The sequence below is a fragment of the Salvelinus fontinalis genome, chromosome 24 (assembly GCF_029448725.1).
Source record: "Salvelinus fontinalis isolate EN_2023a chromosome 24, ASM2944872v1, whole genome shotgun sequence".
Classification (NCBI taxonomy): Eukaryota; Metazoa; Chordata; class Actinopteri; order Salmoniformes; family Salmonidae; genus Salvelinus; species Salvelinus fontinalis.
Genome location: NC_074688.1, coordinates 10344761 through 10358369, shown reverse-complemented (window position 1 = coordinate 10358369; position 13609 = coordinate 10344761).

Here is a 13609-nt window from a genome sequence, read left to right as displayed (position 1 = left end):
TGAAAATAGGACCCTAGCCCTGACAATTTTTAGGTTTTGTTCACATCGGCTATTGAGAGCGTTATCATACAGTCATCCAGAGCAGTTGTTCCTCTCGTTGATACTTCAGTGTTGCTTGCCTCGAATTGAGCATTAAAGGCATTTAGCTCGTCTGGTAGGCTCGTGTCACTGGGCAGCACGGGTCTGGGTTTCCCTTTGTAGTCCGTAAGAGTTTTCAAGCCCTGCCACATCTGACGAGCCTCAGAGCCAGTGTAGTAGGATTTAATCTTAATCCTGTATTGATGCTTTTCTTGTTTTGATGGTTCGTCGATGCAGTTATTGATGAAGCCGATGACTGAGGTGGTGTACTCATCAATGCCATTGGATGAGTCCCGGAACATATTCCAGTGTATGCTAGCAAACAGTCCTGTAGTGAAGCATCCGAGTCATCTGACCACTTCCGTATTGAGCGAGTCTGGTACTACCTGCTTTAGTTTTTGTTTGTAAGCAGGAATCAGGTGGATAGAATTATGGGCATATTTGCCAAATGGAGGGCGGGGAGAGCTTTGTATGCATCTCTGTGTGTGGAGTAAAGGTGGTCTAGTATTTTTTTTCTCTGGTTGCACGTGACATGCTGGTAAAAATGTGTTAAAACTGATTTAAGTTTGCCTGCATTAAAGTCCCCGTTGCCCGGCTTCTAGGTGAGCATTTTTCCTTCTTTGCTTATGGCCTTATAGAGTTGGTTGAGAGTGGTCTTAGTGCCAGCTTCGTTCTGTTGTGGTGAATAGACAGCTACGAATAGTATAGATGAGAACTGTCTTGGTAGATAGTGTGGTCTACAGCTTATCATAAGGTACTCTACCTCAGGGGAGCAATATGTCGAGGCTTCTTTAACCTGTCTAGGACTGGGGATTCATGTTGGAGTCAACATAAGTCAGAAATAGCATTATAAATATTCACTTATCTTTGATCATCTTCATCAGAATGCACTCCCATGATTCCCAGTCCCACAATAAATTTTTGATTTGTTCCATAAAGCGGACAGGTCCAGGCAAAAAGTCATATTACAGTCCGTAGAAACATATCAAACGAAGTATAGAATCAATCTTTAGGATGTTTTTAACATAAATCTTCAATAATGTTCCAACCGGAGAATTCCTTTGTCTTCAGAAAAGCAATGGAACAGAGCTCGCTCTCACGTGAACAAGCGTCATGAGCTCCTGGCATTCTGCCAGAGCCCTGACTCATTCCCCTCTCATTCGGCCCCACCTCACAGTAAAAGCATCAAACAAGGTTCTAAAGACTATTGACATCTAGTGGAAGCCTCAGGAAGTGCAAAATGACCCCATAGACACTGTGTATTCGATAGGCCAAGAGTTGAAAACCTACAAACCTCGGATTTCCCACTTCCTGGTTGGATTTTTCTGTTATACTCACAGACATCATGCAAACAGTTTTAGAAACTTCAGAGTGTTTTCTATCCAAATCTACTAATAATATGCATATATTAGCAACTGGGACTGAGTAGCAGGCAGTTTACTCTGGGCAGGCTTTTCATCCAAACGTGAAAATGCTGCCCCCTATCCATAACAAGTTTTAATTATACATCGCACACCAGCTGTTATTGACAAATAAACACACACCCCCCACCCCTCGTCTTACCAGAGGTAGCGTATCTGTTCTGCTGGTACATGGAAAATCCCGCTAGCTCTATATTGTCCATATCGTTGTTCAGCCATGTCTCGATGTTAGTTTTTAATGTCCCGTTGGTAGGATAATCTTAATCGTAGGTCATCAATTTTATTTTCCAATGATTGCACATTAGCAATAAGAACGGATGGCAGTGGGAGTTTACTCGCTCGCCTACAGATTCTCAGAAGGCTGCCGATCTGTGGCCATTTTTCCTGTGTCTTTTCTTCACGCAAAAGGCGGGGATCTAGGCCTGTTCCAGTGAAAGCATGATATCCTTCTCGTCGGACTCATTAAAGGAAAAATGTTTCTTCCAGTCCGCGGTGAGTAATCGCTGTTCTGATGTCCAGAAGTTTTTTTGGTCGTATAAGATGGTAGCAGCAACATTATGTACACGATAAGTTACACAAAACGCAAAAAACTAACAAGATAGCACAATTGGTTGGGAGAATGTAAAACGTCAGCCATGTTCTTCGGCGACATCTTATTTTGTAAATGTACTCAACATTATGAATACGTATCAAATTAACGGCTTACATACAGTTAATATAAATGGTGAATAGATAATCCAACCAATGAATAGGATGGTACTAGCACTTAGGTGAGGACGGGAGCGAGGAGAGAATACACTGGGGGCCACTCTGTAACAGCCCATCTCTGTCAAGCCAGCCTCTCTCACTCTGCAAGGTCACTGGATTGCATCGGACAATGAGAGACATTGCTAAGCGATGGAGGGGGCCTTGGCAAAGCCATAGAGGGAGAGAAACAGGGAGGGAGGTAGGCGGAGGAGAGGAAAGAGGAAGGGAAGGCGGTGGCTGCTGCCTCTCTATCTCTCTATGGCTGTCCTTGAGCTGCAGTGAGAACATAGTGTGCACAGTGAGAAGAAGACTATGGGCCCAAAGAGAGAAGCTATCAACCATGGTTAGAGAGCACAAAGAGAGAAGAATTTTCACTTCTGTACCTTTTCAAATGAAATGTATTGAATCTATTTACGCTATGTGGGCTGATATAGCTCTGCGCTAAACCAACATTCCTATAGCGTGCACAGAACTGAGCGTCCATGAATAAATCACAGATGTTAATAGCACCAAGTCTGTCATCTTCTGGTAAATTACAGTATTTACATTAAACTCTTCCCTCCTGCCATCCATATTTTGCATAGTGAGATACCTTGTTAGACACTGACTGTATGAAATTAACAACAGATAACCCTTCCAGCTACGTCTCTGTGTTGTTTTCCTGAGGACTCCTTTGTACAGGTGTTTCAAGGCAGCGTTGTCATGGAAACACTGATTACTATCCTCTGACTGGGCCCCTGCGGAGCATTCTCTATCACATGATCCACACATTCAGGGGCTAAATACTGACTCTCAGTGGCCTTAGCTTAAGTAACAGTTGTAAAATAGTTGTTGTAAACACCCCCCTTCCCCACTTACACACCACTCACTCACTCACACACCACTCACTCACTCACACACCCATCCCATCCCATTGAAAATAACAACTCCTTTCCACGTATTGAACAAGTCTACTCTCTGTTCGTAGCTCCATGTAAAAAAAACGGGCCAAATAGAAGGTGACGTTAACGAGGGGGATCGGCACGGCGACGTGACCCGGCACCCACTCTGTGCTCTGTACTTGGCGAGAGCGCTAATTTAATTACTCCATGTCTGATTTGTCTAATGGCAGTGGAAGTGACATTCCTGATGGTCTCGTAGCAAATGCCGTTAGCCTGTGAAATATTGTCATGGCCTCGAGACAGAATCTACTCAACTAACCTTGAGCAGGTTAAGGCGGGTTCACCAAGCCACTGGTGTGTTAGTGGTATACCGTAGTGCAAACATCAAGCAGCTGTGGCATGTTGCTTTGGCCATTTCACTGACACTCGTGCATGATTATCATTCATGATCCTTCCTGGAAAGACTCCAAATTCTATTCTATTTCACATCATTTTTTATTATTATTTTTATATTTTATTTAAAATATTCTACCTATTATGCACACTGAATACATTCTATGGAAGGTAGAGTGTGTGTTTTGGCTTTCATCTCACATTCCCATTGCCTCAGTTGGTTAAAGTGGGGAATAACCCACACCAATTAATATCTGCTAATATCTAAAGAAAATCAAGTAATTGAATTACCGGGTAGAAGTAACACGTTTAGGTCGGTCGTTGAATTCATTCACGGCATACAGGCATTTCCATCCAATGAGTCTGAGTAATTAATAGTGCTGATCATCTCGTTAAGAGAAAGTGCTGGAGGAAAGAAGGCTTTCACCATCATCTCCCTCCTGAAAAGGTGGTTCTGAACATCCTCCTACCTCTGTCTAACCTGCACAGTTGGTGCCAGCCACAAACACACACCTCCCCAAGTACACAATGAGAGTTCCACTGTTATGAGATGTTCAAACATCTTCACATTACCCTGCTCAGCAATATATTGGAGCTGATGTATTCAGGTTTGCTCTAATGGGATTCGGGATTCTGTCTTGTGTGAGGAATTACATTGAATTACACACACGTGGACACACGGTCACTCACACACAAACACACACACACACACACACACACACACACACACACACACACACACACACACACACACACACACACACACACACACACACACACACACACACACACACACACACACACACACACACACACACACACACACACCGGAAAGGGTCTACAAGGAGAGATAAGTGAGTCTTATCTCATACAGAGCTGGTTATTGCAATCCCCACATTTACCTGGTCCAGAATGTGCCGGCAGGCGCCCAGGTGTGGGCTGAGACATGGGAAGTGCGATTGCCTTGCCAGAGTGTGAGCCCTGGGATCATCCATCCGCTCCTTCTCTCCTCCACCAGTAGCCCCCACCAACCCCTTATTCCATTCCCCACCAGCCCCATACACCAGTGCCATACACCAGCCACATACACCAGCGCCATATACCAGCCTCATACACCAGCCCATATTCCATTCCCCACCAGCCTCATACACCAGCCCCATATTCCATTCCCCACTAGCCCCATACACCAGCCCCATACACCAGCCTCATACACCAGCCCCATATTCCCTTCCCCATCAGCCCCATACACCAGCCCCATACACCAGCCCCATACATCAGCGCCATACACCAGCCTCATACACCAGCCCCATATTCCATTCCCCATCAGCCCCATACACCAGCCCCATACACCAGCGTCATACACCAGCGCCATACACCAGCGCCATACACCAGCGCCATATTCCATTCCCCATCAGCCACATGCACCAGCCCAATGCACCAGCCCCCCCGATCCCTGGCTGCTACTCTCCTGAGTCATAGGATGATGGGATATGAAGTCTTCTCATTAGATTGCCGTGTTAAGGTTGTATCGACCAGAGAGAGCCTGCCTGTTGGGCTTTAATTGTACTGTATAACAGAGTGGTAAAAAGGAAAAAATATATGACACACTAGTGACTAGTTTTAATCTTCTCTCTGCCTACTCTATAGAAGTCACTCCTGGACAATAAACCCTGGCTGTTAAAGTCTGAATAAATCAATTTTGGGAGGTTTGGAACAAAAGGGCAAATAGACAATTACATTTGCGATGTCCCTGTGACTCAGAATATCAATTAATCCATGGCGTGATTACATCATTAACCCCTTCAATGGTCTGTGGCTATTACATGGCAAACACCTCTTGACAGGGTGAAACGAAACGACCCCATGGGAAAACTCTCACTCTCTTCATTCAATAAAGAGTTCAACCTTGAGGTCTGTAGAGCTCCGGTTTACCCTTTCACTTTCTGGTTTCCCCTTGGATTGATCCCTTTTTTAATTTAAGCTTAAACCACTAGAAGGTTGGATCACTCCGCACTCTTTGGTATTGGTCCCCTGATGAGCTAGCAGCTTTCAGCCGTCTGTAAATAAACATACAAGGCTTCCTTGACTCTGGAGAGCACTCTAATCCAATGTATCAAGCAGGGAGAAGAAGCTTAGGGAGCAGGAAGATGAGCAAAAGAGGAGAAAACAGTAGTTTGGTGATCATGGCAGCTTTTTTTTCTCCATTCAGCCAGAATCCATTCTCTATCGCCAAAGCTCTTTTATTCTGCTTCCTCCCTGCGCAGTGGTGCTCTGCCTCCGCACGAAGAAACACTCATGTATTCTCTGAATAGAGAGACCCTTCTAAAGACACACCATTTTCTCTTACCACTCTTTTCTCAAACACGTTTTTCATCTGCTTCTCCCATTTGTGGATTCTGCATCTTTTCATCTCGTTTTCATTGAAACAGGAGGAAGCCGGAGATACGTGTGCTCAGAGAGAGACAACAGCAACGCATACCAACTCCCCCAGGTCAAACACAGACGCCCGCTCAACATGTGACTACTGAAGGTGTGAATACACCAGCACAAAGGTGAAAGAGAGAGAGAGAGAGTAAGACAATAAGAAACACACAGTAGCCAGCCAGATCTTGGGCTGCTATGAGATACTGTAAAGATACAAGGCATGTACCATTCAAATAATGTATTGTTTCATCTCAGCAGGGCGCAGATGAGCTTCCCTGAGACGGTTTTCTGATAGTTTCTGCAGAAATTCTTTGGTTGTGTAAACCCACAGTTTCATCAGCTGTCTGGGTGGCCGGTCTCAGACGATTCTGCAGGTGAAGAAGACGGATGTGAAAGTCCTGGGCTGGCTTTGTTACACGTGGTCTGCAGTTGTGAGGCCAGTTGGACATACTGCCAAATTCTCTAAAACGCTTATTGTAGATAAAAAAACATTAAATTCTCTGGCAACAGCTCTGGTGGACATTCCTGCAGTCAGCATGCCAATTGCACGCTGTGACAAAACTTCCCCTAGAGTGGCCTTTTATTGTCCCCAGCACAAGGTGCACCTGTGTAATTATCATGCTCTTTAATCAGCTTCTTAATATGCCACACCTGTCAGGTGGATTGATTATCTTGGCAAAGAAGAAATGCTCACTAACTAATTTGTGCATAAAATATGAGATAAATATGCTTTTTGTGCGTATGGAACATTGCTGGGATCATTTATTTCAGCTCATGAAACATGAGACCAACACGTTACATGTTGCTTACATTTTTTTGTTCAGTGTAAATCGGAAATGTGTTCGATCAATCAATCAAATGTATTTTGAAAGCCCTTTTTACATCAGCAGATGTCACAAGGTGCTTATATGGTTTAGTGTGTGTGTACATATGTATGTGTGTGAGAATAGAGAGTGTGTGTGCATACATGTGATCAATCATGTGTGTGTGTTTGAAAATGTAACGGAAGGCAATCAATATGTGGGTTTGAAGTCTGTACTGCCAGATTGTACTGGGCAGTACGCACTACCCTCTGTATGGATGCCAAGCAGTTGTAATACTGTACCAAGTGGTGATGCAGCCAGTCAACTCAAGATGCTCTCGATGGTGCAGCTGTAGATCTTTTTGAGGATCTTGAGGGCCCATGCCAAATATGTTAAGCCTCCTGAGAGGGAAGAGGCATTGCCATGCCCTCCTCACGACTGTGTTGGTGTGTGTGGACCATTATTGATCCTTAGGGATGTGGACACTGAGGAACTTTAAGCTCTCAACCGGCTCCACTACAGCCCTATTGATGTGAATGGGGTGAAACATCCCTCCGTTTCCTGTTGTCCACAATCAGCTCCTTTGTCTTGCTGACGTTGAGGGAGAGGTTGTTGTTCTTGCACCACACTACTGGATGTGTTGTTGCCTACCCTCACCACCTGGGGGCAGTTCATCAGGAACCTCCAGGATCCAGTTGCAGAGGGAGGTGTTCAGTACCAGGGTCCTTAGCTTAGTGATGAACTTGGAGGGCACTATGGTGTTGAACGCTGAGCTTTAGTCAATGAACAGAATTCTCACATAAGTGTTCCTCTTGTCCAGGTGGGAGAGGGCAGTGTGGAGTGCAAGAGAGATCGTATCATCTGTGGATCTGTTGGGGCGGTATGCAAATTGATGTGTGTCCAGTGTGTCTGGGATGATGGTGTTGATGTGAGCCATGACCAGCCATTCATGTGTTAAAAAAACAATCAGCAGTTGAAACAATAACAAAGCGGCTCCCCACCCCTGTTTCGGGCTCCTGAGGGTTGCAGCAGTCTAAGGCACTGCATCGCAGCGCTAGAGGCGTCACTACAGACCCGGGTTCGATCCTGGGCTGTACCAAAACCGTCTGGGATCGGGAGTCCCATAGGGCGGCACACATTTGGCCCAGCATCGTCTGGGTTAGGGGTGTGTATTTCCGGGGGGACTTTACAAGTAGGACGTTATTGTAAATTTGAGTTTGTTCATAACTAACTTGCCAAGTAAAATAAATGTTAAATTTAAGAAACGAGGGTTCTGATGGGGTACGACAGTTGAACTAAGCTAATGAGGCATTTATAGTTTACATTCATACTTCAAGAATCAATGGGTACATTTAAACAATTCAGAGGTCAAAAATGGAAGAAGCAACTGCAGATTGCCCTTTAATTTGTTCATAAGAGAAGGAAGACAATCGTGAAGGTGTATATGGATATTGCATACTAATGTCCAATGGATTATCATTTGATTAATGAATGAATCCATTCCCCCAAGGAGTTGAGAATCACCTAAAACAATTAGTTCTTTATCTCTCTGGGAATGGGAATGGGACTGTCTGTCTGATTTTAAAAGCAGACTTTGCATATGTGCATTATGGTGATCCATTAGGTCATTGTGTTCCCAATCATTCTACATGCTGACTTTTAAAATAATTCCTCAATTGAATGCAAGTGGCTTCTTATAACACGATGGAAATACTCTACTCGACTTTCGACGTAGGGGGAGGAGGGGTGTTAAGCCTACATATGGAATTGTTTTAAGGTGGTCATACCATGGATCACTTAGCTGTTTGATTTGGAATTTTGTGGTGGTTCATTTCTTTACTATCAAATGAGGAGAGACAAACGTATCACACAAGTCAGGGTTATAACCAGTCTTTAATCACGTATTAATAATGGAGCAGATCAATACAATGCACACATATAAAGTGAATCGATTGAGTGCTCTTATCATACTGTTGGCTGGTCGACGATTCACGGTCAAATGGTTCGTTGAGAGCGCAGAGACAAAAGTGCAAAGGTCTTTTATAGCCAAGTTACACCCCTTTCAATCTACATGACGAACAACAGATATATAGAATGGGTCACAAGGTTAAGATCTGTATGAAAGATACCTATAATACATAGCAGACAGCCTCTGCTGTGTCAACAGTTTTCATTGTATAGACCAATGTCTGTCCCTCTTACTCCAAACTGGAACCATCTCTCTCTGGTACGGTATAGAACAGAAACATTAACTCATGCTCTGGAATGCTCTTTAGGTTTCATCACCCAAAAGACATCGTAAATCTCCTCTGTCAGTGTTTTCTCCCAGAGGCCCATCCTCAGTAGAACACACACACAATAGTTAACAATACTCTATTCTGTTGAATAAAACAACCATGTGACGCAATAAAAGTATTATAACATAATCTTGCAATTTTGCCACCATAGTACAAAAAATATATATAAAACAACTATTTGATAAAATATTGATTTTGGCCTTTACTACTAAATCCCATAGAAACACACTGAATAACACATTCAGAAATGGCAATAAGACAGTCACAAAATATATCATAAGAAAGAAGGTTTTGTAGTGTCTGTCCTAAATCTAGATAGGAAACAGAAGACAAAGGATAGTGAGACACAGGTTTTATCTTGGACACATGGAAACGTAGGATGGATACGGAGGGTGCGGGGCAACAGAAAAACAGCAGTGGGGCTAAGGATTTTAGAGATCGGGAACAGGCCGACGAAACGGAGGGAAAGTTTACGGGACTCCACCCGGGGGGGGGGCAGGTCCCGAGTGGAGAGCCATACCCTCTGCCGGAGCAGATAACGGGGAGCAGGGGTCCTGTGGTGATCCACTTGTCACCGATACCTGGATGGGGTCATCAAAAGAGAGGCCCGGGCTCTCTTCCAGGTACGGCAACAGCGACGGATGAACGTCTGGGAAGAGGGTATGCTGACTTCTTCCCCCTTCCTCTGGGAAGAGTGGGGGCTGGCTTATATCTCAAGGAACACTCGAAGGGCGAGAGACCAGTGGCCGAGCAGGGAAGGGTGTTGCAGGCGTATTCCACCCAAACGAGTTGCTGGCTCCAGGTGGTGTGGTAGGCGGAGACGAGGCAGCGAAGGGCCATCTCCAGGTCCTGATTGGCCTCCAGAGTAGAGGCTGGCCGACGACCCAAAGTAGGTGCAGAACACTTTCCAGAACCAGGACGGCACCCCGCCCCTGTTTCAGACTCCTGAAGGGCACAGCAGTCTAAACCACTGCATTGCAATGCTAGAGGCATCACTACAGACCTGGGATCGATCGCGGGCTTTATCAAAACCGTCTGATCGGGAGTTCCATAGGGCGGCGCACAATTGGCTGGGTTAGAGGAGTGTTTGGCCGGGGGGGCCTTTACAAGTACGTCATTGTAATTAAGAATTTGTAGGATGGACCCCGATCGGAGACCATGGATCCGGAAGACCATGAGCTGAGCAGTCTCCTTGGCTGAGCCATCTCCTCTCCCTCCGAGTTCTGGCTGGGAATGCTATGCCTTATCAGGCTCTCTATACCCCTTACGACTGCAGCCGCTAGACAGGAGGTAGGGAGGATAGTCTCGGGGTCAGACAGAGTAGCAGCGGGGCAATACAACTGTGAGAGTGCACCCTGCTTCATGTTCTTGGATCCCCGGTGGTAGGAGAGAGTGAAAATGAAACAGGGAATGACAGGACCCAACGAGCCTGCTTGAGGTTGAGGTGCTTGGCGGTGCAGAGATATTCCAGGTTCTCATGGTGAGTCCACACTAAGAATGGGGGTTCCGCCCCTTCCAACCAGTTCTTCCACTCCTTCAATGCCATCTTAACGGCGAGGAGTTCTCGATTTCTCAGTTCATAGTTCCTCGTAGCAGGGGTAAGACGATGGGAGAGGAAAGCGCAGGGGTGCAACTTTTAGTCCTTCGAAGAACGCTGGGACTGGACAGTCCCCACTCTGACATACGAGGCATTGACCTCCACCACAAACGTACGGGACGAGTCCGGATGGACTAAGATGGGGGCAGTAGTGAATCGATGTTTGAGGTCCAAGAACGCCTGTTCAGCTGCTGGTGACCACGTGAAGGGAACCTTGGGAGAGGTGAGTGCTGAGAGGGGGGAAGCCAGGATGCTGTAACCCCGGATGAAGCGGTGGCAGAGGTTAGCAAACCCCAGGAAACTTTGCAGCTGCACTCTGGGTGTGAGTTGAGGCCAATTCACCACCACTCTCACCTGGTCTTGAACCATCTGTATATGTCCTGCAGCGATGACGTATACAAGGAAGGAGATGGTATAGCGATGGAACTCACACTTCTCTGCTTTAACGAAAGCTGGTTCTCCAGGAGCCACTGAAGGATGTGGAGGACATGTTCTTGAGCTGATCGGGAAAAGACAAAGATGTCGTCAAGGTAGACAAACACGAACCGGTTCAGCATGTCCTGGAGCACATCGTTGACCAGGGCCTGGAACACAGAAGGAATATTGATCAGCCCGAATTACATGACTAAGTATTCATAGTGCCAGCTAGCCACGTTAAAGGCAGTCTTCCACTCATCTCCTTCCTGTATCCGAAACAGGTGGTAGGCGTTCCGAAGGTCCAACTTAGAGAAGATGGTCACTCCCTGAAGAGGTTCGAAAGCTGAGGAGATGAGTGGTAGAGGGTGCATTTTTTTTACTGTGATGTCATTAAGGCCCCTCTAGTCGATACACAGGTGCAGGGTTTTGTCCTTCTTCTCCAAAAAGAAGAACCCTTCGCCAGCGGGGGAGGCCAATGGGCGAATACTCCCTGCAACGAGTGAGTTCTCAATGTACTCCTCCATAGCCTTGGTCTCCGGACCCGACATGGAGTAAAGCGGTCCAGGTAGTCCGCGGGAACGGCTGAGAGATCCGGCGCTTCTCTCAAGCCTGCAGGAAACGTCCTGGGGCAGGCTGGGCCGACTTCAGACAATGAGCATGGCAGAACGGGCTCCAACCCACAATAGCACCAGTAGCCCAGTCGATCAGGGGATTGTGCTTCTGGAGCCATTAATATCCCAAAACCACGGGTACATGGGGAGATTCGATGAGCAGGAACTAAATACACTTACTGTTTCAATTTCCTGATACTCACATGTTGATAGGAATCATATGTATTCTGGGTGACTCTGCCAATAGAGCGCACATCCAGCACTCTGACGTCCATGGGAATGGAGAGGGGATGAGTGGAGATACCAAGCTCCGACACCAAGGTAACATCGAAAAAGCTCTCATCGGCCCCAGAGTCAATGAACAGCCGTAGTGATTTGGGCTGGTCACCCCATAACAGGGTGGCATGGAGAGGGGTGCGAGTAATGGGTGATTGGAAAATCCACGTATAGCTCACCAGAGTACTGGTACCTACTGATGAGCCTGGTCTTTTTAATGAACAGGTGGAAATATAACGTCCTGTAGTCCCTCAATAAAGACAGCTCCTGGTGTTCAGTCTGCGTAAACGTTAAACGAGACAATCAAGCCGTTCCCAGTTGCTTAGGTTCTGAAAGAGGCGAGTTGACCGCCCTCTGCGATTCCCGTGAGCACTCGGGTGACATCGGATTCTCTCGGAATTGCCTTCGGGGTATCCGGGATTCCTCAGAGATGAGGTGGGAATCGAGCACGAGCGAAGCGAAAGCGGACAGATTCCCTCTCCCTCCTATGTTCTCGTAGCCGCCCATCGATCAGGATGATCAAGTCTGAGGGAGTTGAGGTCCATGGGCAGCTCATCTTTGACCACCTCCGTGAAAGAACATGTCGAACAATGCTTCCGAGTTCCAGGCACTCTCAGCCGCCAACCTGTGAAAATCCACCACTTAGTCTGCCACACACAAGCTGGAGCAGCTTACGACCAGCCTCTCTCCCGGACAACGGAGACTCGAACACTACCCGTACTTCCGCCACAAAATCCTCCAGACTGCGGCAGACAGCAGACTGTTCCTCCCACACCGCCGTGGCCTAGGCGAGTGCCCTCCTGGACATCAGCGTAATGATGTACACTATCCTCGAGCGGTCCGAGGGGAACGAAGAAGCTGCAGCTCGAAGACGAGGGAGCACTGGGAGAGAAAGGCCCGGTAGGTTTCAGAATCTCTAGCATAACACTCCGGAGGTGGTAAGCGGGGTTCTCGGGACACTGGGGTAGGCTGGGAAGAATCGCTGTTGGTGGCGGGGTTGCTGAGAGTCTGGGGAATTACTGGTGTGGCTTGTAGGGAATCCACGGAATTCCTTCAGCAATGTATCGAATGCCTGGTCATGGCGTTCCGCCACGGTATGGAGGCCCTCCATAAGGCATTGCAGTATGTCTTTGTGTCTTTCAATGGTGATTCCTTGCTGGGAGACAGCATTGTGGAGCTGGTCTGAGTCTGCTTGGTCAGTCATGGCCAGTTTGTACTATCAGAACTCAGGATAAGACCCAGATGCGGACAGCTAGAACCATGTTTATTGCCCCAAACAGGGGGACAGGCAAAAGTCAGGTCAAGGGCAGGCAGAGGTCCGTAATCCAGGGCAGAGTCAGTAAGGTACAAAACAGCAGGCAGGCTCGGTGTCAGGGCAGGCAGAGGTTTGTAATCGGGTCAGAGTCAGGTAGGAACAGAACGGCAGGCAGGCAGGAAACTAGGAAAAACAGGAAGACGGGAAAGCACGCTGGTAAGACCTGAAAAAACAAGATGAAATGGCAACAGATGAACAGAGAACACAAGTATAAATGCACAGGAGATAATGGGGAAGATGGGCGGATAATGGGTGGAGACAAGCACAAAGACAGGTGAAACTGATCAGGGTGTGACACGGGTGTGTCACGACTTCGACCGAGGCAGGCTCTCCTTCCCGTTCGGGTGGC